We start from the raw sequence: 25,574 nt of genomic DNA on the forward strand, positions 1-25,574 counted from the left end.
CACAAGATACTCAAAAACCTACTGTCTGTCCGTGACTTCTTGTTTGTTGGAGTTCATTTTGTGTTCATCGGTGTAGTGAGTTCATCCAGCGATAGCGGTAAAATTCCAATTGGAATGAATTTGCTGCTATCTTTTTGGAGTTGGGCGAAAAAGGCGAATTGAATGTAATTTAACACCACACCACCACCACGACGACGGCACATATCACAGATAGAGAGTATCTGTGTAAAAGGATGAATCTTCAGTTCACAAAGATTCATCCTTTGGGTTGATGCTGCTGCTGGTTGGAATTATAAAGAGCTGCTTGGTCTGTTCTCTCACAAGGATTCGATATAAACAAGGGAGGAGCAATAAATAGGCGGGATCTGTGATCGGATTCTCTCTCATCTCCGCATCTCCGCATCTCATCGTCGTGGTGTTGAGTCTTCCTGGTCCATACCAGAGGCTATAATACAAAAAAGTGATGCTGCAGCAGAAGCCTCACATTAGTAAACACACATATAAAGCAAATTATCACTGTGTAATCTTTTGGTAGACGACGACGACGACGACAAACGTGGATGACGTCCGTCCTTTGCGCTTTACGTTTTGCTTTTGTTGCTTTTTTTCTTCGTCGTTTTACCCGTTTCCCTTTCCTTTTTCCGTTGTGTTGCTCTCCTTCCGGCTTCGGGATGTGTTGTTGGTAGTTGGGGGGTTTTTATATATTTTTTGGGGGGACTCTTCGTCGTTTGGCGTCCCGTTATAAATTGAATGTATGCCGTAACGGTTGCTGTTGCTTTTTTGTTGGTTGAACTTTGTGTTCATCCCCCGCTGTGCTTTGTACATTGGCAGCACTCCAGAGATAGAGACAGCAAGAAGAGATAAAGTTATTTGGTAAGCTTGCGCAATATGTCCGGGCCGGCGGGGGTGGTATAGGGCTGATGATTCCCTAGGCAAGTTTTTCAGCAGCATTCTGTCGATAGGTTGCTCCAGTGCAGCACTATACGCGTGTAAGGTGGGGGTAAAGGGAGGTTTATTTTTTCTTCTTCTTCTTTTTTTGTGTGTTGGGGAGATATGGGTGGTAAATGATATATCTGTCGGTTGGTATCCAGGCTAAATTCTAGGGGCTGTTTCTTGATTCCCATTCCCCTTTGGCTGGATGCGGCCACCCACTTTTACCATCGCATAGTGGAGTGAATTCATATTCAACCAACAAAGTAAAATAAAATAAAACGAAACGAAAACGATTCCCAGTTATGGATGAATGGATGAATGAAGAATGGTGGTTCTCTGGCTCTCTGGCAGCAACTGTGGCTGGCTCATAGATAGTTGCTAGAGGTATATGTACCTTCATGTTTGTAGATAGTTGCAAACCGCCCGGCACCATGTATGAAGAGTGATGAGGGGGGTTTTTGAAAATGGTTGTGGATAATAATTGTGTTGTGTTGGGGGTAGATATGGGTACACTAAACATGGTTCTTGTCGTGGGACAACAAAAAGAGGACTTCAAGTGTTGTGTGGGGGTGGTTTTTTTAGAGTTTTATTTTGACTTTTGTTCACTTTTTTTGTGTTTTTGATATTATTTTTGTAGAAAACCAGAACGAATTGGTGGTTTTCTATGATTTTTGGGTAGACTTTTTGAAAAGTTTTGTTATTGTTTGAGATTGCCCATATAGGTTCATATAGGCACTACCACTGAAATGCTTCCTCATTCAGTCGTCTTAGAACGTTTAATTGATTTTAGGCAATATTTTTTTTTCGTTTCTTTTTTCTGTTAGAGAGGTTTGAGTTTTTTATTTGTTCTGTTGACCCCGTATTGTTCTTAAAAGTGTTTTTTTACAGACACTACAGCTAATAGCCTTACTTTGTTTAACAGTTGAAATGTAAAGCTAAACTTGGTGTGAAGGAATTTCAACTTGTTGCTAGTGATAGCTAGTGATAAACACATACTTTATGAACAAAGGACAAATTTTACACTAAAAAAAAAAAAAAAACAATTTGTATTTTTAAGAGGTTGGTAATGTGAAAAAAGTTTTTTTTTAATAGTTTTGAACCAAGGGAGGGCTAACGAAAAAAGCGATGTAATTTATTAGAACTAGCATGGTTAATTGAGAAAAAGTGAAAAAGGACAATTTTTACACTGAAAAAAAAAAAAAAAAAACAAATTTGGATTTTTAAGTGGTTGGTAATGTGAAAAAAAGTTTTTTTGTCATAGATTTTTAACTAAGGGTGAGCTAACAAAAAAAAAGTGATTTCATTTGTGGAAATTACCAAAGTTAGTTTAGAAAGGTTTAAAAAGTTCTATTCGTTTACTGACAAAAAAAAATCACTTCACACTATTTCATATTTATTGTTACTTTTGATAAATGTTTAGATAGATTTTACTAAGCATATGTAGCTTTCCTAGGTGCTTATATATCAAATAAAAAAAAAAAACAATAATTTGTACCCCTGAAAAAATATTTGTATGTTGTTTTTTTTTTTTTTTTAAAGGTGAAATGAAACAAATCAACTTAAGCTTCTTAACAGGAATTTTATATGGACTACATTCAATCAAGTAAAAATTTTAAGTCAAATAAATAACATATTTGAGGCGCAATGAAGGTTAGGTTAGGTTATGTGGGCTGACAGTTGATATTGTTACCGTCACACTTAGATCAATGTAGATCCCTTGTGATACCCTGAAGTATTGTAACTTCATGAAAAAAAAGTGTTAACCTATGAATGCTATGGTTGTTCGAGCCATTTGGAGGACTTGACAAAGTTCAGTAGGCTATTGCCTGAGAGTTCCGATAGTTCTTCTTATTCATTAAAGAAGAAGTTTCCTAAGAATTTTTTCCTAGTGCGACAGAGTGCTGGGCAGTGACAGAGGAAGTGAACAGTGTTTTCCTGTTCGTCCTCATTACCGCAGCCTCTGCATAGATCATCCGTACAAAGCCCCATTTTCTTTTTGTGGTATCCTAGTAGGTTATGACCCGTTAAGACGCCTATTAGGGATCTTAAAGAAGGCTTACTAAGTAGTAAGATCTTATTTGATTTTTTCTCGTCGAAGTTCGGCCATAGTTTCCTGGTGTGACCGCAGGTTTCTAGGAGGTTCCATCTATCGTTGGTTTTTTGTGAAATCTTGTTGACGATATTTCGCCTTATTTCACATTGTGGGATTCTAATGTTAAGGTCTATGAGAGAGGGATCAAGAACTGAGCCCTCCCTTGCAAGCTCATCCGCTTTTTCGTTGCCGAACACATCACTGTGGCCGGGAACCCAGCAGAGTCTTACCTTATGCTGCATACCAAGAACCCTAAGCTCTTCGCGACAGCAAGAGACAAGCTTTGACTTGATTAAGGTGGCAGAAATCGCTTTTATTGCCGCTTGGCTATCAATGAAAAAGGTGATGTCAGCAGGTGATATCGCCATCATGGATATTTGTTTAGCAGCATTTTTCACTGCCAATATCTCGGCTTGGAAGACACTGCTGTGATCGGGGAGCCTGAAAGAACTGGCAAGGTTGAGGTTTTCTGAGTAAAAACCTGCACCAACCATAGTGTTCATTTTCGAACCATCGGTAAAGATGGCGATAGTCGACTCATTTGAGAAAGGTATACTGTTTTCCCAATCTTGTCTGTTAGGGAAACTGACATTAAAAGTCTTGTTAAAGTCTAAGTAGGGGGTCATGTAATCTGTACTAACGTTGTAGCCAACGTAGTTAGAAAGAATCGTAGTATGGCCGTTTTGACTAGTATTCCAAATGTTGGTTTGACTGAGTCGTAGGGCGCTGTTCGCTGCCAATTCTTGTACAAATAGATTTAAGGGAGTGAGATTAAGGATTGCTTCCAGACCCGTGGTTGGAGTGGACCTCATCACCCCCGTAGTACTAATGCAAGCTGCTCTTTGTACTTTGGTTAGGGTCTTCAAGTTCATGGATTTCTCCAGAGCTTGCCACCAGACTAAACTGCCATAAGTCAGAATGGGTCTGACAATGGCGGTATACATCCACATGATTATTTTAGGATTTGGTCCCCAGTTTCTGCCAAGAATTCTATTACATGAGTAGAGTGCAAACGTGGCTTTCTTATATCTTTCTTGAATGTTTGGACCCCAGTTAAGTTTCTTATCCAAGATCACTCCGAGATATTTCGCTTTACCCGAAATCTTAAGTGGGGTGCCATCAATTTTTAGCACTGCAAAAGGAGGAATTTTCCTTCTGTTTGTGAAAAGTACCAGTTCTGTTTTAAGGGGGTTTACTTTAAGACCGCATCTCCTGGTCCAGTTACTGACCTGGGATAATGCGCTTTCTAATTGTTCGCTTACAGTGGTTAGGTATTTACATGTCGCTAGAAGAGCTAGATCATCTGCGTAGGCTATAACCTTGACGCCGCTGTTTTTCAATTTGATGAGAATCTCATTCATCACCAAAATGGAAACACCAGTGGATTTAATTTTTCTTAATTATTATAAATTTAAAAAAAGGTCACTGTGGTGTATGCGTACTTTTTTTTGTGTGATGAACAAAAACTAATTCTTCTATAATTTTAAAACTAAGCGTAGGATAGCGAAAATAAAGGTGAGGCTATCCTGGGCTAACCCTGGCCAAACACTGAATAAAAAAAAAATATTTTGTGATTTTTGAGGTGGCAAAAAAATAATTCCGTTATAATTGTAGAATTGAGGGTGGGCTAGCGATAAAAAAATCTTGGGCTGTCCTGAGCTAGCTTTGGGTAATCGACCGAGGCAGGTTTAAAAAAAATTGGGGGTGTCAATTTCACAAAACCCGTGTTCACGCATCTGATCTTTATTTCTTGGAAACAGAAAAAAGTTATTATATGGTAATTCGGGACTGTTCGACGGAAAGTCCATTAGTTGTAACTTTTGAATGGCCAAATAATCATTTTTTTTAGCTTTAGTGTGATATCGTGCGTTGTTGTAATACAAAATGGTTTTCATTTTTTGATTAGTTTTTCTGAATTTTCAAACACTTCTGGCAGGAAAATAGTTACGAACTAAGCTGACTTTACCACCTTATGGCTTTTAAGGGCTTAATTGATCAAACGAAATGTACTCATATGCCAACAGGGCTCTCAGAATTTGGTAACTTATTCATTCCAAATCCTTACGGTTTTGCGATTAAATATATAGTTCTTATGAAATTTCGAAAAATCCCTACATTGCAACAGTATTTTGCTTCCTCCGCTCATAAATGAGTTTTGTTTTATTCAATTCTTTCACTAAAACATTGGCTAATAATAAGGAACAATAATTTAATCAATTGTTAAACTTTATGATGAAAAAATAAAGAATCAATCTATCTAGCTTAGTCAAAATATCTTTTATTTTATATTTTCCCTGCAAATTAATTAACAGTTTCAAGTTTTATAAAAACTCAATTTTTTACTTTTATTTTAAAGCAAAAAACCAAAAAAAAAAACTTTTTACAACAGGTTGGTTTGCTACAAGTATTCAAATTTTTCTTCATCTAGCTGAAGAAAAAATAAGTTCAGTAAAACAAATTATTTGTTTATAGTACAAATAATGCTATAAATCTCATTTATGCAAAACAGAAACCCTACTTTCGGCAGTTTTTATCCAAATGATTATACTGGTGAACTCTGTTTTGTCACGTACCTGACAAGAAGATTCACGAATTCCAGTTAAAGAAATCTGGATATATTTCTTTTTTACAAATACCAAAAACAAGAAATATATATAAATTTGAATCTAAGGAATATAAAAACTAAAAAGAAAAGTATCTTATCAAAATTTTGTTTGTAAAATTGATGCAACAAAACCCTTTGGTGTTGCATTTCGCACCCTTCATACAAGAATAGTGGTAATAACTTTGACTTTTATACGTCAATGAATTTTGAAAACCGTTAAGGGGATTTGAATGGATCGACAATATGTTTTGTAGTGCACATGCAAATAGTGTTTCCTATCTATATCGCGATATATCTACTGATTCTACCACCCCTCGCTCAAACAACTATAGTCTGTACATCCCTTTACCATCAAGAGAACTATTTGCCAAGAGGGTTGACAATTTAGTTATGACACACACACCACATCGACAACGATACAACCCAAGAATCTATTTCGAAGATGATACAAATAATGACGATGACACAACGTTTAACACCAAAATGTTGCCCTAATTCTTGCGTTGTTGTCTGTGTATTGCCGCGCGGATGGGTCTATTAGACATGACATTAATGGCAGTGTGTCATACAAGGGTTCGTCGGGCTTGTCGAGGTGTTATTTATGACCAATGAAACAATTAACACAATCGTTTTGCATTTTCCTTCCTGTTTTACATGACAAGTTATAGTTTTTTTTTTTTTTGTCTCAATCGGAACTTGCTTTGGTGTATCTTTATATCGCGTTTGGTGTGGAAGGATACGGTAGTTTTTTTTTTTTATTATTGAATCCAAATAGATAGAAAGATATACAGTCAATGAAATTAAATGGGGTGAAGTTCATAATTATATTTATTAAGGTAGGTATTTAAATTATGACTGTCTTCTCTTTTTTTTTTAATTATGAATAAATTTAAAAAAAGGAGGAAGAGTTATTCCAGTTTCTGGGTGTGTGAATTTTTTTTATTATTTTGTATCCGGGAAATTTAAAACTTGTTTTCTTCTATACAATGCCCTACATTAGATCTACAATATAAAATTGTCACTTTTTCGAGTCAGATGGTCTCACTTGGAAATGGAATAAGGAATAAGTTAATGGTGTGGCACCTTGCATGGGCATACATTTGTTCAGATTTTTTTTTTTAGATTTTTAATGACTTTTGAGGGTGTTTTGATGATTTTTTAACGGTCGGTGTTAAAGGAGAGCTAGTAAATGAAACGAATTGATTATGAAAGTGTAGGTCTAAGATCACCATTTTGATTTCCGTTCTGCTAGTAATATTTTCAGCTTTCTATGCTTATCACCACGCTTTTTGAAAAAAAAAAAAAAAAATTAAAAATCAGAAAAATATACCTACCTACTCAACAACAATTATTTTAAAATTTTATGCGATTATGACCTTTACACAGTTTTGATTAAAAAATAACTCTTTGATATTTTTCAAATCTCTGGTTTTTCTTATTTGTGAAAATGTCAGAAAAATCGTTTATTACTACAGAAATTATTTGAGTGCATACAAAAATTATTTAGCAATAAAAATATGTTTCTCCATTCATGCTTTCAGAAATAAATCTTAATTTTAAAAGTATAGCAGATAACTTTCCGAAAAAGTCTAATGCATTGTCCTTATTTCTCATAAAGCGACATTTACGGTAATGTTAATGGCGTAGGTCGAATTATACTGAATCTATCACAAATCTAGCTTCCTGTACTGCTCTCAAAATTCCTTCTACCGGAGAGCTAGCGTTAGCAATAGAAAAACGACAAGTTCAATATTGCTGAGGGCTTTCTTTAGGAATCTGAATGACTTTGTGCAGTGTTGGTACCTTACAATCCTCGAAATTTTATATATCCTTTTTTTAGAATTGCAAAAATTAACCTTCTTGTATTTTGTTTAACGAAGAAGTCTATTTATCCTATAGTATGCATTTTAATTTTTCAGTGCGAGCGCACTTTTTTACATTATTAAAACGTTAATTTTAACATCATTTTTACATAACTTTTAAATACAGATTTATTTAAAAGAGGTTTTATTATGAATTTCTAAAATATCAACTTAATAAACAGGCAAGCTTCTAATGCTGATTAATCTAGGTACCTTACTATTTGCTACGGAAAAAGGAGAGAAAACAAAACTCTGAGCACTTATTTAAAAAACAATATATTGAAAATACAGTATTTTGTGGTACAGAATTTTACAAAACAGAATTTCGCAAGTCAGTTATTTTGTTCATATACAGTATTTTGACATACAGAATTTTGTATTTACAGTATAATGACATACAGAATTATGGTCTTGCCGTACAGAATTTTGACAAGCAGAATTTTGACCCGCTCCCTATTGTAATCTATTCAGAATTTCTGGTGAGGAGATATATATTATTCAAACAAATCTATATCTGATTTTAATTGCACTTTACCTCTTTTAATTCACATTCACTACCTATACACTCAAGTAGCACAAAAGTCTAAAATACACCAAAATATTTGGAGTATTTTTTGCACTTTCGTGATATGCATTTTGAATATAAAAAATATACCATTTTCTCGTATATAATAAACTCCGCTGGTTAAAAAATTAAACCGATTTTGGTTTATAAATAGAGCTAGTGGTATAAAAAATTAACTGGTTTTTGGTGAAAAATGATTCCTTTGAAATCGAAAAGTACACAATAAATCTATGGATAAAATACACCATTATTTTATTATTCTGATTTATAATTTGAACCAAAGTTTATTTTTTAACCTTAAATAGTTTGATGAATTGAAATGTACACTATTTCTTATGAAATAAATGAAAATAAATTATTCTCTATCACAATACAATTAACTAATGATTAAATATGAATTTGAGTGCCTAATTTAAGAACGAAACAAATTCCATCTACTGATTTCAGATACTACCCCGTCTAAAAATCGAGCGCCCCAAAAATTTCAATGAATTAATGATTTTTTTTTTCGATTTTAAAAATCAGTTTTTCAAAAATAATATTTTTTTTATATGATATTTTATATTTTGTTTTGCTGAATTATAATATTGGCAAATTTAAAATAAAAAATGGCGTTTTTATTTGAATTATAAGGGAAGAAATACAACCACAAAATAATATTTTTTTTGTTGTTTTTACATTTTTTTAGAAGCGTTCTCTTATTATAATATAAACGAATCGAAAAAAAGTAAGAATGCGGGATAATTAGGCCGATATAGTACTATTATAGTAAAATAGTTAATCGCTGTCTTCATTATTTAAATGGCGGCCATGGAAAAATATGACGTCTCCCACTTATGCAGTCTGGTGAATTTTATGTCCACAGGGTGTACTTCCTACACCAAAGAGAGTGTACAAAATATACCGTTTCGGTTCATTTGAGAATCGAATAATTTTATGCACCAATAATGGTGTATTATAAAAACAATTGAATATCGGCGTATTTCTTGCACGGAATCTTAAAAGAAATGTTTAAATTTTGCACAGAAAAGATGATGGTATGATTTTTATACCATCTTTTTTGATAAATACACCATTTTATTCAAATTTCTCAATTTTACACCGAAATTATTGAATTTACACCAATTTAAACACCAGTGTGCTACTTGAGCATATGTATTTCGAAAATATAGGGTATAGTTGCTAGTAGCCGGCCCCTTAAGGATTTTGTCTCATAAAATAAAGCACAGAAACGTCAAATATCAACATTTTCGAATTATTCTTGAAATAAAATGTACTTTATTTATTAATTTTTCGGTATGGTTAAAAAAAAGTTAATAATAGTTCCCAAAAATAATTTATTTAAGTTTTTGTATAAAAAAAGTCAGATTCTCCTAAATCCGGCCTTTGTTTCCTATTTTCTGCCATCTAGTGTCCCATTTCTGGCCACTGACTATATTAGGTCAAGCTTAAGTAAATTGAATGTTTTTTATTTAAATTTTTGTGTTTTAAGAATTTAGGAACAATTTTGATTGTTAATAAATTATAATATAAAATTATTCAAAAATGTATTTACTTTTCCCCATTTTTTAAACTTTAATCAATAAAAGGGGGCCGAATACAGGAAACTCTTGAATTTCAAACCTTTTTTTGTGTTCTATCTCCGGTCCCCCTTAAAATTACCAAAATTCACATCTTTTATGTATTTAAAATCTATTTCATTTAAAGAATAATATATATTTAATAAGAAAAACAACATTTCAAAGCATTAGCTCTAAAATTGCTTCCACAAAACACTAATTACGATAGAAGCTTTTGGCAGTAAAATTACAAAAAAACCATACCCGATTGGATCACTTCACAAAAAGTTATTTTTTCTAAGAAAACTGAATAAAAAGAATTATAAGAATTTTGTAATTTTAGAAGAGACAATTAAAAGAACAGCATAAGAGCAAAAATTTGGAATAAATCCTACGAAATCACTAGTTATAACTATTTTTCTGAAAGGTGGCCGGCTACTGGAGAGTGCCGGAATTAGGCAACTCTACCCTAGTATGGATGGCAAATTTTTTAAAAATTGTGTTTCCGAAAAAAATCAACTAAGGGTATTTCAAACGTTGTTTTTAAAAAAGTTTCCGAACTTTGCCCATTCTAAAATAAGAGGCTTTTTTCTGACACTGAAAAATAACAACACTGTTACAATACCAAAGAAGTACCTACCGTGGTAGGATTCAGGATTCTTGTACAGATTTGAAGAGAAACCACAAGGATCAAAGCTAGAACCTTTTCTTTTTAACTACCACACCGCTGACCAACTTGGAAATGACTCAGCATAAGGAGACGAAATTACTCCTATACAAGAAACTCATCAGGCCTGTTATCATAGGTAAATAACTGGCCGATGAGATTCACCATTTCACCATCAGTCATAAAGGAGATCAAACTGTTTGAGAGGAAAATTCTCAGATAATACTCTCAAGAGCTTAGTAAAAATTATAATAAATCTTAATCTAATGTAATTAAAATTGTGTTCAAATGCTTCTTAACTGCTTCTGTAAAAAATATCAGTGCAGTTATCCTTAATCTTTTCAAACTTAAACTTTTCATAGAGAGTTCAGGTCAAAAGTTAGCCCAGGATTATTTTTATTAGTAGTATTATTAGAATTCCAATGTCAGTAACTTCTTCACAATGAGGAACGGCTATTTGAAGAATCATTATAGTATCAAAGGCTTCTTCTTTTAATACTGCCTTGGAATATTTGGTTGATATTCTCAAGATCTTTCATTGAAAATAAGCAACTATTATTAGAAATGAGTTTCTTCGTATTGTGACATTGGGATTTTTCCCATTTGTTTAAATTTTTTTTTAAGAGGAATACGAATATAGAGGACAAGGATTTTTTTTTTCTTTGAAACAAATAAAGAACAAAGGAATAAAAACATTGATTCTCAGTTGAACTAAAGATTTTATGTAAAACAGATCATTGTTCGAAGGTATTTTTCCGGTTTTCTTAAAAAAACTGAAACAAATCAATGATATCCTCCGGATCCTCGCCTCAAGCTATTCTCAAAAAAAAAAAATTTGTAATTCTGATCAAAGTGCCAAATGCCGAATTGAAAAAAAAAAAATTCCCGCTCAATTCTTATTTCTTATTGCCAATACTTGAAGGTACTTTTTTTTTGTCAAAAAACTTAGTCAATGTGTCCTTGAAAATTATACTCACTCACCATTCATTCTTTAAGACATTTTGAACATCGCGTAGTGTAAAATTCCTAAAGGGGTTGCGTCAACACAAAAAATCAAAATCAGAATAAGAGATCAATTGTTGCTCTCCATCATCATCATCGTCATCAGAAGACGAAGAAATTCCCTCAATATTATACAGGGTGTCCCAAAAGTAATGGATCAAACGAAATATGCAGATAGGTCAACCTTAGGGCTCTCAGAATTTGGTAACTTGTTCATCCCGAATCCTTACGGTTTTTGATTTAATGCAGTTTTTGTGAAATTTCGAAAAATCCCGACTTTGCAACAGTATTTTGCTTCCTCCGCTCATAATTGATTTTTGTTTTTTACAATTCTTTCACTAAAACATTGCCTAATAATAACAAATAATTATTTAATCAAAATATTTTTCATTTCATACGCCATTTTGCTGCAAATTAATTAACAGTTCCATGTTTTATAAAAACTCAATTTCTTTCTTTTATTTCAGAGCAACACCCTGAAAAAAAATTGTATGTTGTGGCAGTGGTTTATTATTTTGAAAACTTGTCGTGTTATTGCAGTTTTCAAAAATGTATAAAAGTTTACAAAGTTGAAGCTGGAACTGAAGATATTACAATTTAAAAGCAACAAAACAGGGCTTTTCAGAGAAAAATAGCAAAGAAAAATAAACACATTTTCTCGACTGTTGTTTGTTTATTTCTTTTTGAACAAAAGCCTCGATTTTTGTTTGTTATTTTGCTCTGAAAACGTCTGTTTTTTTGCATTCAAATTGTAATATCTTTCGTTCTAAATTCAACTTTGGAAATTTTTATACATTTTTGAAAACTGCAATAACACGGCAAGTTTTCAAAATAATAAACCAGTGCCACACCATACAAATTTTTTTCAGGGTGTTGCTCTGAAATAAAAGAAAGAAATTGAGTTTTTATAAAACATGGAACTGTTAATTAATATGCAGCAAAATGGCGTATGAAATGAAAAATATTTTGATTAATTAATTATTTCTTATTATTAGGCAATGTTTTAGTGAAAGAATTGTAAAAAACAAAAATCAATTATGAACGGAGGAAGCAAAATACTGTTGCAAAGTCGGGATTTTTCGAAATTTCACAAAAACTGCATTAAATCGAAAACCGTAAGGATTTGGGATGAACAAGTTACCAAATTCTGAGAGCCCTAAAGTTGGCCTATCAGCATATTTCGTTTGATCCATTACTTTTGGGACACCCTGTATATGAATGTCCTTATTGTTCCTAATCGTAGCATATAAGATGATTTGCCTAACAAAAAAGTCATATTTCTTCGTCTGTATTTATATAAATGAGAATGACGACGCTTCAAGACTTATGCCACCACTGATGATATGGACTTTACTGGTACCTATTTTTTTGACGAAAGACGACAACGTCAACGCTGTTGAAGGCCTATAATTAACTCGGTTGGAAACCTAAAGTTTATTCTATTTTTCTCATGTAATGATGTCAATGAGGTCCCCTTCTTCTTGTTTTTCAACCATCTCGCATCGCAGTCTTATACTTAAAGGACTGTCTTAAGTACTGACAATATCCTCGAATTTTTGCTCTTGGCTGTTTTACTGCTATGTGAAGAGCTTACGATTTATATTCGTATACCGTTCCCGACCTCCTTCTGCTTTCAATCATTGTTTTGTGTTTTTTTCTCTCTCAGAGGAAAAAAAAAATATATACATATACACGTCGTCCTACTAAAAGTCCTTTGTGTATATTTTTTCAACAAAAAATTAAAAAAAAAAAAAAACTGTAAGGAAGAAGTATAGACGAGGACGAAGACGATAAAATAAAAACGGAACAGTTAAAATGGATCTGAACTCAACTCTCAAACTCAACTCAAGTCAACGCATACAAAAGTCATCGAGGATTCCATTCATTCAGCAGGAATTGCAAGCGGAAGTCGCGAAGAGTGGCCGCCGATATATGAATTTTTTCAACAAACCAAAAAACCTTTTCCGAACAAAGACAAAAGCCCCCTCCTCAAAAAATAGTCCAAGATACCTATAAAATATTTGTGGTGCGCGGTTCAAAGAGCGCGTTTATATATTCGCAATCTGCAATACATTCGTATAAATAATGGAAGGGTCAGAGCTGAGCGTGTGCAAAGGAATCATTGTGAAATGTCAAGGAAACAAAAAAAAAATTAGACAACATCTTGACGACTGTCATTCAAATAGATTTCTTAACAATTCGACTCTCTCTTTCTATGAAGTCGTAATTATACTACTTTTGACAACAAACACAAGAGAAGGAGGCTTGATTTGGAGGTTCCGCATGCATCAGAATCCTCTTGAAGACGCCAAAACCAAAAACTAGATGAAATTCAATACGATTAAGGATTCAACTGCTGCAGCCGACACGACGCAAGACGATGCATATATAAGAAATAGGTGGTTGAATTCGGCACCACTCTGTCTGGGACATTCATCTGGAGTTCATTCAACACTCGCTCGCAATGCAATTCACTCCTGAACAAAAAAAAAAAAAATGAAAACCAAAGGAGGCTCGAATTGGAGGGCGTAAACGGGGGTAGTTTCTATTGTTGGTGCAATGGAAAACTCTCGTCACTCGTGGTGTAAGCCTCTATTCTTCGAGACGAAAAGTATAGTCACTATTGCACCGGAAGCATATTGACGCGTGTCTTGGGTCCTCATCGTCTAATAGGTCGATGCATGTTTCCCAAACAAAAGTATAACACGATTTTTGACAAAAGAAACTCGCGAGGCTTGTCATCATCTGCGTTCGGGTGAAACCGTATGGATTACGCACTTTCAATTTCACTATATTTCCATTGAATGTTTGAATAATCAAAAGGATTTCGGTGTTTTTATATCGATTGAGGACTTTAATTGTGATTTGAGGGTGAGTTTGTGTGAGAATTCAATGCATTTGAAAATTCCATAGCTGTTTAATAGGTTTTGGGGTATAAAAGAAACCGTTTTGATTGCAATAAAATAAAGGTCTTTGATCTTGTTTTTTTTTTTAGTTCTTTTACTAAACGTTCAAGGAGTGGAAAAAATTCCTTGACTTTTCAGAAATAAAGCAGAAATATCTCAAAATTTGTAGGTTTTCCTTCAACTGTTTTTTATCAAATCATAAAAATGCACCTCAATTTAATTTAAAAAATTTTGTCCCTAAAATTTCTGTAAGAAAATTTCTTGAATTGCAATATTTCAGTATAAAACAGGCCATAAATCAACAGTAAGGAGAATATCACTTCAAATCGTAAAATCAATTAAATGCCATCTTCTTCTTGTCAAAGGTCACCCTTATCTTAAAAAATTTCTTGTTCAAAAATCTCTTTTTTTGGGAAAAAGATCAATTTTTAACCTCAAAAAGGGTTAACCGAAATTAAATTGAATTGTAATCAATGCACATCACTTTTCCAGGTAGTTTTATCCCGTTATAAAAAAATGGCAGAAGACAAGACAGCCATAAATCGGTGATCGTCCTTAAGCGTGAGAGAATTCTTTTTTTTTTTTGTCAAATGAGAGGCATTTTTTCTTACCGTAAAGTGAATTTTATAAAAATCGTGTTACAACTTTTTTCTTTTTTAATTTCGACAGCAATTTTCATGAAGTATGTATATCCTTTTATTGATTTTAAGATTTTCTTGACAATTTGTTTTTATTTATTTATTCACTTTCACTAGGTAAACCAAGGAGACAACAAAACGATAACGCGACGGTAAAAAAAAAAACGAAGTATAGACCTTATCGGAACCACTGACAAATGTTTAAGTTAAACAAACAATATCATCACTAAACTCAAAACTATCCATCGAGACATTTTGACAACAAAATTAAAGAAAATGAAAAAAAAAAAATAGAATACAGTGGATATGTCAAATTAAATACAAAAAAAAAAAAAACATATCTACACCTGCTACTATCTTCAATATTTTTGAGACAGTGATAACAATTCACAAAAGTATATTGTTATAGACTGTGAAGTTGTTTTTACTTGTGGGATTTACCTTGCACATTCAAACTTTTCAACAGATAGTATAGTAGAAATATTTGTATATTTCTGTAATCCGTCTTACTGATTATTCGATCAGTTTCAGTGAGTTCAACCGAAACCGATCCTTCATAAGTATTTCCGATTCCCATCAAAATTTGGTTTGTAGCATTATTTGTTAACACTTTAGCAGGGTTTTTGGAATAATTCTTTTAGGGCCAAAAGCATAGGTACCTAGGTACCATACTAATTTTTGAAAATTTTAATTTCTTCAAAAACGGCTCAAATGATGGAAAATGCAAGTGTTAGTTTTTAAACAAGGTCTATATTTTGATGAAAAAAATATTTTTTGTTTTTTCGAAAATTATGTAAGCTGTATTTCTGCAAAACGATTTAGTCAATTTCTAGGAAAAATAATTTGATTTTTTTTTCTGTGAAAAATCAAATCAAATTAATAGTTGCTTCAAAATGGCATAGCAACATTTTGTTTTATCAAAAAATAGTGAAGTTAATGTTTTTTTTTAAATCCGTTATCTAATTAATCACTTTTTCGGGATTTCTTAATTAAAAAAAAGACTTACTTTTACGTCTTTCACTCACGTTGACGCAAATATCTCTGTAAAGGTAAAAGTAAAAGTTAAATAATGGATTTATTTTTAAACCGCGTTTCAATAAAATTGATATAGTTTTTGAATATTTTGATTTTTAATTCTTAAACCGTTCGATTTTTCTGCCTAATTCGATTACTGGTCAACATGGTTTTTGTTAAAAAACAAAACTATTTTTTTTTTTTTTTGAAAGATTTGTATGTGCTAAGCTCGAATTAAATGTCAAAAAAATTCTATCACACCACTTTTTTGAGATATTATCATGCTAAAACACCACAAAAATAGTGTTTTTCAAAGTTCAAAATCCGATAACTTAAAAACTTTACACGTTAGAACCATTCTAATGCTAGATTTAAATTAAGAAGGTCAAAGACCATTAGAAAAAAAATAATTTGGTTTCTATGAAAAAATATTTCTCGCCAATATTACTGCCATTTACGAAAAAATCGATCTTAAAAATGTTTTATTTTTTTCAATTTGTCTCAATATTTTCTGAAATAAAAGTATATTTTTCTGCATAGTCTGAATTCAAAGGTTTTTATCTAAATAACGGCATTCCAAACTTTTCAAAAATCAAAAATAAATTATTTTCGATAACTTTTTCGGTTGAAAAATATGCTATTTTTTTTTCAAATAAAAATCAAAAATCCAAAAATTCATATTTTGTTCAAGAAACATTGAAAATAGGTAAAAAGCATAACAAAGTAATTTTAAACCAGGCTTTGTTAAAATCCAATCATTTTTGTAAAAGATAAAAATTAAAAACAAAAAAATCGTATTTTTGCATTTTTCTCAATATTTTTGAGGTTATATAAAATATGAATTGAGTTAAAGTTGTAGACATTTTTATTATCTACAACTCTTGCATATAACTTTTTTCGATAGGAGGTCTTATGATTTTTGACAAACACCCCACTTTTTCGCCCACCCACCACTTTTCCCCAATTTGCGTTTGCGTTTGTTCCCATCATCCTTATGCTGCTAATTTTTTTTTTTTTTTTTTTCAAAAATTATATGCACTGGTCTAAATTCCTATTTTTTAGCTTTCGAAAGGTTTATAGTACATTAATAGTTAACCTTCCTTAAACCCAAAATAAAGTTAAACCATTCACTATAATCACCAAAAAAAAAAAAATCGACATATCAATAAATATTTTGGGGCTTCAAAATAATTATTATCGAACAATGAATTTATGGACACACAAAATCCACTCGAAAAGTGTGCTATCTTTTGCATCAATGATAGAAAAAATAAAAATACAAAAAAAAAAAAAAGTCGAACGCCATCGGAGACTCTATCTATCAGTACCAGGCTAATACAAAATTTAAAACCATAAATAAATACCCAATAAACCAATAAACAAAGCTAACAATTTATTCTTTTGATGATATCACTCGCCTCACACTCATATTATATCTACACGATTCTCGATAATTTGATTGATTAACTTAGGTTGTACAACAATAATGATCATGTCTATCTGTTGCTGTTCAAAAAAAAAAAAAAAAAAAAATGCCTTCAAAAAATTTTATTATTATCGATCGGGTGTTATAGAGATGATAACACAAAGGCTCTATGAAATTATAAATTTTTTATGACGGTGATGATGATGATGGCGAAATATTGTTACTTTACAAGGATATTCTAAAGGTGGTATGTGGAATATGGGTGCCTGTCACATTGACAGCTTAGATATTTTTTTTTGTATGACAGTGTCAGATAGCACTGAACTTTGATCGCCAAGATTGTCTTCAATTTGTGGCTAGAACATACGAAAATAACACAGAAAAAAAATCGATAAAGTAATAAAACATTATATTGTATTATTGCAATCGATTTTGTAATAAATTATGCTATTAGTTTGTTTTTGTCCAGTAATATAATTATTGACAGCCAATTGTGGGATTTCCCCATTCGATCGTTGATATTGTTTTTTGGGGAGCAGTCGAAGAAGCGAATTGCAGTTAAAGTATTTGATATTAAAAAGTTTTAGATTAAATACAAATCCGATTAAGATGTTTTGTCTAATAATAATGGTGGATAAGAACTTGGAGCTATGACAGCTATTTTTTTTTTGTGTTGACAGGTTTATAATGACAAATTGGAGATAAGTTAATAAATGAACAAGCATATTCTTAGATAACACAGGGGACAAACGTGCTAAAGTTGAGTTGTTGTTCACGTTTTAATTACCCCTGATGGCAAAAGTTGGAATTATCAATTTATTTTTTAAATTATAAATTGATCCGAACGACTTTTGAGAGTTTGTCTTATCTCTATAGCATATAACTAAGTGGAATAGAGAGACCTACAAATTTACTAAAATCAAAAAAAGGATCCTTATAAAAACATCCTTATATTGAAGTAAATATTTTTTTAAATTAATTTTTTTTTACATTTTTGTCAAAGATTAAGAATAATTTTGAAAAGAAAAATTCCTTGACAATCTGTCATAAATTATCCAAGTTAAATTGTAATGTAATTGTTCGTTCTTGTTGATTCTCATGAATTAGAATGACTTAAATATAAATTAATTAATTAATAACTTTGTCTAACAGTAATGGCAAGTTATATCATTAAGCTCGAAACTTGGGTTACTTTTAGAGTCTTAAACATAAAAATTATGGGTTATTCAAAAATGTAGCTTCAAATTATTAATATAATAATAAATTGTCCTTTCATAACTATTTTTTAGCATTTCAACCTGCATTGTTGTGGCATTTGTTCAAGAATCTGTTTTCAATGATAGCTCTAAGGCTAAAAAAATTTATCAATGGGTGGGAAGGATTTTTGTCTACGGGAATCGCTGAATGTCTGGGTTGAATGGTAATCTAGATTCAAGATCCATCAACATTCTTTTAGTTACCGCCAACAACAACATTTTGCACATATAAATAATCCTAACTACTTAAATTAAACGATCGATTCGATATTTGATTTTCGAAATTTTTTAAAATGTTTCCAAAAAAGAATTTTAGTATGCCATTTGTAAGAAATTATTTTTCTGCATATTTGAAAAAAATTTAACGAAAATTCATTAATTCTTTTTGAAAAAATTGATTTTTCAAAAACAATTTTAATATTAAAAATAAGCCCAAAATTTTTTATTTTAAAATTAAATTGGTTAAAAAATTAACTACTGTTAATAGCGGTTAATTTTTTTTCGGTTTTTTTTTTACGAATCGTTAACATACATAAGTAAAAATTATACATTTCAAAATATTTTCACTTCATCTTAAATTAAGCGGTCAAATTTTCACAATTTGTTTAATATTTTAATTACTTAGGGCCAATTTTTCAATAGTCAGTTAAACAGTCAGTTAGTACTTATTCCCCTGATAGAGAAAAAATCATTTTTTCAACAGGCAGATATAGCTTGTTCCTATGAATAAAACTATCTGCTTCTTTCAGAGACGAATAAAAATTATTCTAAGGAATTATTTCAATAAAAATACTGTGTAAATTGTCAAAGCTGCTTTGAAATAATTTTGACAAAAAATACAGAGAAGCACAAGAAAACAAAAACAATTATAAATAAAAATGACGTTTAGTTTTGAATATTTTTGAATTTGACAATTTTTTTTTTGTTACTCTGTAGAATAAATTATTCTTGATTGAAAAATTCAATGTTGTTATCCGATTGTTTATGAGCCTATTAAATTTATTCGTTGAACAGTTAACTGACTGTTTATTAGAAGATTGAAAAATCGGCTCTTAAAAGAATTAATACCTAAATACTTGCAATTAAAAATAATTTTTTTTATTTTTATGTGAATTTATTTTATTTTAATGTTTATTTCTATTTTAAATAAAGTGGCACCTTAGTAGACCAGTGCCGATGCCTTCAAAAACATTAAAAAGTACAAAAAAATCATAGTAGGATGAAACCCATTGGAAAAGGAGGTGAATATGATAAAAATGAAAGGAAAAATAAATTACGGGCGAACCAAGTTCGGGAAGTGGGTGGGTTGAGTTTTTAATGGTAAAAAATGGTATGTATCGATTTCAGGCAAAACTACAAATCCTATAGAAAAAAGTTGTATGGTAAAGTTGTAGGTAATAAAAAGATCTACAACTTTTGTATCAACAATTTTTTCATATAACCTCAAAATTTATGTGAAAAATTCAAAAAACCGAGTTTTTGGTTTTTTATTTTTATCTTTTTCAAAAACAAAATTTTTTCTACGAAATTTGGTGAAAACTTACGTTATTATGTCCCAAATACACTGTAATTTATTTGATTTAAAATATTAATTTGTTCACCTTATTTTGACTTAATACCAAAAAAACACCCTAATTTTCAATCGAAAATTCACGTGTCAAAATATCAGCTTTTTTCAAAAAGTCGGTGGGCATTTCGTTTGTTAAAATGTTTTTTTTCTGATGGTGTAAAAAAAAATTTACATTAGTATACTATAGAACATGTTCTAGTAAAATTCAAAAAATGAAAAAAGCTTGAATTCGAAAAAATTTTTGTATCATTGCTTACAACTTTGGCCTATTTATTCAAATTTACATTTTAATTACTCAAAAAACGTAAGATTTATCAGTGTTTTTGTTTTTGAAAAAGATAAAAATAAAAAACCAAAAACTCGGTTTTTTGAATTTTTCACATAAATTTTGAGGTTATGTGAAAAAATTGTTGATGCAAAAGTTGTAGATCTTTTTATTACCTACAACTTTTTTTTGTTTTGTTTTGTGTATTTTATTAGTTTAAAAAACTCTTAACATCAGTTAATACTTAAAACTATAAGTGATTTTAGACTAAATTATTTTTTAATAAAGGTTTCAATAAAGACTTAAATATATATAATTGCACTCCTTTGTAAAGCAGGTTGTTTTGCGTACCAGTTCTTCTGTACAGTGGCAATCTAAAGTCTCCGATATTCCTTAAATTCGTCGCCTGAGAATTGTTTTGTCGTATACGCCAATTTTGGAATTTTGGGAAATCGCATTTTAAGGTTTGAGCTTTTATAAAAAAAAAACTGGCCGATAGATTTTTTTCAATTTTTAATAGAATATTTTGTGCGATATCTTCTTCATATTTATGTTGTCAAAATTGTCACATCTATTTTAGTTTTCAAATTATCAAGGTTTTTATCCAAAATCAGTTTGTCGTAAACGCCACCAAAATCAACTTTTTTTTCCATCCCATACACGTACGACAAAGTAGGCGCACGTACAACATTCCAATACTAAAAAATAAATAAAAAAATTTTCACAGTTCGTTTTTATTTATTAATTAAACATTTAAAAAATAGTTTCTTATTACATAGAAGTAGTATTGGTTTGACTTAGAGGCTCAAATATTAAAATAAATAGATTTAAAATAAAGAAAAACCAAAACATATGACCATAAACATAAAAAAAATTTAAAAAATGTCTTAACAAAAAATAAAAGTCATCCTATGGCTATGAAAAAATATGAAAGAAATAAAATAAAAATAAACCAAGTTTGGTTAAATTAATAAATTAATATATGGTCATGAATAAAAGTAAATTAAATAAATATCAAACTAAAGAATTTATTCTAATTTTTTGATTTGAATAACGCTTCATAATATTCTTGGTCTGATTTAGGCATAAATATGAAAAGGCTTTTAATATCAATAATCTTATCCTTAGTTATCGAGTTAGATTTTTTAGTAATTTGAAGACATTGGCTGAACAAATTTACAGGAGTTGCTATGGTAGACTTTTTATATGTTTTAAATATTGATGAGCTTTTATATTCCACTTTTCTACCGCTCGCTTTATAAAATAGTGTAAAAGTATCATCAGTATCATCAATTTGCAAAACAATAACGCAAATTTAGCGAAGAACAATGGGGCCTTAAAAAAATAATTTTCGACCAGCAGGTGTTTTTTGTGAGCGGGTGCAATTACAAAACTCACAGCAACCCTTTTTCGCTTCGTTCATGACAACGCGCGTGAACGAAGAGGCGCCACGGGCTCGGCGCCCACGACTACAGTCGACTTGTTGATCTTGTGTGTTCGATACAAGATCAATAAGTATACAGCATTAAAACAGCAACCTTTTTTTCACTTTACTTCGTTGAAGACAGCGCGCGTGAACGAAGTGACAAGATCAATAAGTGTACAACAATAAAACAATAAAACTGCGACCTTTTTTCACTTCGCTCAAGACAACGCGCTTGAACGAAGCGGCGACCGACGGTCGACTTCTTGATCTTGTGTTCGATAGAAGATCAACAAGTGTACATATTTATAAGCGGTACTTGCGACCGAGGATGAGGTCAAGTATCTAGCGGCAGGAACAAACGACAAGAACCATGACAAAATTAAATACAACATTTGAGATGTCTCTCAGATTCACTTTTTTCTTCCTTGCACCTCTAGGAATAGTGCAAAACCTCAAGTAGCGCCTTTAGTTTTTAAATTCGTTGTCCTTATAGCACATGAAGTCCTTATTTTCAATAAATACTTTTCTAGTAGGTTTATTATATTTGTTTATATTCTATTTGGGTCATATACCTACATACATGTAAGACAAAACAAGTTCGAAATTTTCTACCCTATCTGTTTTGTACGACGTACGACAAACCAATACTGAAGAAAAAAAAGCTGAAAAATACATAGAATTTTTGTCGTAAACGCCAAAAGTTGGCGCTTACGACAAACCAAACCTAATCAGATGCTTATTTTGTGGATATACGACAAAATGCACACTAATTATCTCAGTAACGGTAAACGATAGGACAAATCTGATAACAGAAATGAAAAGAGAACGTTCTAAAACCTATTACTACATATCCAGTTTAAAAAAGTGCATTTTGGCGTTTACGACAAAACAACTCTCGGGCGACGAATTATAAAAAGAATTTGTTATAAAACTAACATTTCGTTGCAAATAAATAGGATACAGATTATTTTTTATTTTGAAAATCATCAATAAAGCATTAAATTTTAAACGTTGCTCAACATTTAGCCATCCGAGATTTGATAGCATTTCTTGTATTGGCGTTCTAAATTCACACTGAAGCACTGTTCTCATCGCTCTATTTTGCAATATTTGAAGTTTTCTAATGTTTTCTATGTTTGACATATATATTATCGATGAGCAATAATCAAAATGTGGAAGAATCAACGTGTTATAAACAGTCAGTGCACAATTTCGAGTTATATTTTTACGAATTCTTTTGAAAAACCCTATCTTTTTTGATATCTTAGCACACAGATAATTAACATGTTCATTGAATTTAAGCTTGTTGTCAATATATACTCCCAAATACTTGATTTCACGGACACATTCGACTCTTTCATCATTTATTTTTACGTTGACATTAGGTTCACTACTATTTATACACATGATTTTAGTCTTACTAACGTTAAGTTTCAGCTTATTTTTACAAAGCCATGTGTAAATTTTGTCCAGTTCTCTTTGAATTAAATATTCACATTCATTTATGTTATCACCAACACTGTAGATCAATGTATCGTCGGCAAATATTGATATCTGAACTTTTGATACCACTTTAACAATATCATTAATGTATAAAAGAAAAAGGATCACTCCCAATTTCGACCCTTGAGGCACACCAAGATCCACTTTTATAGCCTCAGAAAAGGTTTCATTCACTTTGACTCTTTGCGATCTTTCAAACAAATAACTATCAAACCATTTAAGCTCAACTTGACGAATACCATATTTTTCAAGTTTTTTAAGCAATATTTTTCTATCTATTGTTTCAAATGCTCGTTTTAGGTCAAGAAAAACAGCAAGTATAGATTTTCCGTTATCGATTTCCTTTTTCCACTCATTTGTTAGCCAAGATATAGAAGTTTCACAGGAGTGTCCCTTCCGAAAACCTGATTGTTGAACACACAAAATATTTTCATTTTCTATATACTTGGTAAGTTGGTTGCACACTATTTCCTCTAAGATTTTCTCATATGTTGGGAGCATGTTGATGGGTCTCCAATCTTCAGAGTTTTTTGGATTTTGAATTTTTTCAATAGGAACCACTACTGATTCTTTCCAGCTTTGGGGGAAGTCTCCATTTTGTAAAGATAAGTTAACTATTTTTAATAAGTACGGATACATTTCAAACTTGCAATCAAGAATTATACTGCCATTTAACCCAAAACAGTCGTTTTTGTTGTTCATTCCTTTGATTGTTTCTTCAAGTTCCAACAGACTCACTTGTTTAAATTTAAATACACTATTTTGGGTACCGATACTATCTGAATAATCAATTTGGTTGATGCTCCCATGAATTTCTTGAACACTTTTCACAAAAAATAAGTTCAATGCGTTAGCAATTTCTTTTTCCGTTTTAAGACACGTATTTTGGATTTTTAGCTCTATGATTTCATTTTTTTCCGTTTTAAGTATTTGTCTTTTCAATGTTTTCCATAAACCTTTCTGGTCGCCAGCATTAGCAATTATTTTCGATTCAATGAATATACTTTTTGCCCTCATACACTCAGTCTTATACATATTTCTCGTCATCTTATACTCTCCCCAAGCTTCAAAAGAATTTTTTTGATAATCATTTTTATCAAAATTATTATTATTTTTTATAACGCAATTGAAAAAAAAATACAAACGAATTCAATACCTCCTCCTTTTTGGAATTCGGTAAAAAATACACCAAATTTTGTTTTTTTTTTTCCCCAAAATTTTAAAATTTGTTATCAGAATTAAGTACTTTATATTAAATCTTTAGCTATTTTGAAAGAAATTTTGATAAAAAATACAGCGGAATAAAAATTTTTGAATATTTTTGAATTCGACATTTTTTTTTTTGTGTTATTCTGTAGAATAGCTAACTAAGTGATCTTTCTTAATTGAAAAATTCAATGTTTTTATCTGATTGTTTATGAGCCTAATATCTTTATTCGTCAGACAGTTAACTGACTGTTTATTAAAAGATTGAAAAATCGGGTCTTAAGCGTAGATACTTTGTATTGTAACAAAAAAGTTTTTGTTGAAATTCATCTTTTTTTTTACTTAAGCTTAAGCTTTAAATATAAAATAAAAGCGTTACACAAAAAAAAATTAATAAAATACGAGTAGATCAAAATTCTGCAAAACAGTTGATTTATTTCATTTAACTAAATGTTTGGAGAAATTATTTTAAATCAGGAATAGGCTAACGTATGGATAGCCACAAAACAAAATCTCAATATTTTTGTCACTTAAAAGTGATGATTTTAATTTTAAAGAAAGAGTCGGAATTCATCATTTGCTCATACAAATTTGATAAGACCAATGAGCAATGAGGATGATAACAATTATTAAAAATAGAAAATGAATATGGCACACATGTGAATCCTTGAGGCGAAGATAAAAACGCTTACAAATAACGCACATTTTGATTGTTATGAACATTTTTTTAATTTCAACCTTTGAAAGAATGGAACTTGTTATCTGCAAAAACTTATAATTCTCCAAAAATATATCAAAAAAAAAAAATACTGAAATTCCTAAAATTAAAAACAGAAACATAATATCTCAAATTGTGTTCACACACAAACAAGAAACAGAAGATACTCACCATTTTGGCTTCTGTTCGCTTCCTTTTGTTTATGATAAGGTTCTGTTCTGTATTTATTCTCTTCTCGAAGTTCAAAAACTGATTTCAACATTCAACTCGAACGTTACTATATTGCGCACTGGGTTACTAACTACTCACAATCAGTATCGGTAGTACACAGATTTATCTCATTTTCTCATGGATACTCCTC

At 31.1% G+C, this 25,574-nt stretch overlaps 1 protein-coding gene across 3 annotated transcripts in view; it reads right to left on the reverse strand.

Moving 5' to 3' along the window:
- LOC129906413 (transcription factor hamlet) overlaps nucleotides 1-25,574 on the reverse strand; it is a 72,849-nt gene that overhangs the window by 40,347 nt on the left and 6,928 nt on the right. Inside the window, exon 1 of one of the 3 annotated variants that reach the window (XM_055982178.1) lies at nucleotides 14,803-15,113. The exons of the other annotated variants lie outside the window; for them this stretch is intronic. The gene's annotated coding sequence lies outside the window, so the exon portion shown is untranslated. Of the gene's footprint in view, nucleotides 1-14,802; nucleotides 15,114-25,574 lie in introns of those variants that run through there. 3 annotated transcript variants of the gene reach the window in all.

This window comes from Episyrphus balteatus, chromosome 1, assembly GCF_945859705.1.
Source record: "Episyrphus balteatus chromosome 1, idEpiBalt1.1, whole genome shotgun sequence".
Classification (NCBI taxonomy): domain Eukaryota; kingdom Metazoa; phylum Arthropoda; class Insecta; order Diptera; family Syrphidae; genus Episyrphus; species Episyrphus balteatus.